Genomic DNA, 992 nt, shown 5'->3' with positions numbered 1-992 from the left:
ATTGCACCGCAGCCATCACTAACCCACATATAGCAGCACCCCAACCCTAAGTTTACCCCAACCAGGCACTTCCAAGGAGTATCACTGAAAGAGCATGGTGACCCCATGTGTGGTTTTGATAATTGATGACATTCTCTAATAAGGACTGATGGTTGCCTTGAGTTATATTCGTACGATTTGTCCATAGGCGTTTCTTGAAGTCCATATGTTGGTTTCAAAGAGTTTATGTGTTGACCAATGTGCTATTCAAGGAATTATCCAAAGATTGGTGAGAGAGAAGACATAATACAAGGTTGATCAAGACTAAGTCAAAGAGTGAATCAAGTTGATCAACACACAAAGCATACAATATGTACCGAGAGGGATCAAGTGATCCCATGGTATGGTAAGCATTGTCGATTACGCTCTGTGTACTAACACATGGTCTACGTGAGAGTTCTATGTGGGGTTAGGTGTGTCTCCATGGGCTTGCGTCAAGAGAAAGATCTCATACAACCCATGGAGGATGACATCAAGTGGTGATCGTCATCAAGATTGCGGTGTGCAAGTTCAAGTGGAGCATCACGAAGAGATCTTGCTTGAAGCTTGTCGTCCATTGTTGTGACAATGGACTTGTGAAGATGTGCCGAAGAGTGGCTCGCCCATAGTGGAGTATGGAGGAGCAATCAACTAGCCTTCATCGAGCCAACACAATCAAGAAAGGTGGTCCAACTTGAGAGAGTCAAGATCGTCATCATCCTCAAGTGGAATTTGTGCAAGACAAAGGTTTGCCCGTGATAGGTTTTCAATTTTACCGGTCTCTTGGTGGTAGTTGGGAGACCAGGTTATAGGATCGATTGCCTTACTATCAAGGGGGCTCTCTAGTGAGTAGCTTGACCGTATCATTCGTAGAGAGCTTAAATCATTGCATCCTTGCATCATCTTTCTTGGTTCTTTTTTGGCGTATCTCTTTGTGAGTTTTAGAGCTTATGGTCATCTTCATGACAAGCTTG

Source organism: Triticum aestivum, chromosome 3D, assembly GCF_018294505.1.
Source record: "Triticum aestivum cultivar Chinese Spring chromosome 3D, IWGSC CS RefSeq v2.1, whole genome shotgun sequence".
Classification (NCBI taxonomy): Eukaryota; Viridiplantae; Streptophyta; class Magnoliopsida; order Poales; family Poaceae; genus Triticum; species Triticum aestivum.
The sequence above is the reverse complement of the archived record's forward strand: the minus strand, read 5'-3'. Positions refer to the sequence as shown.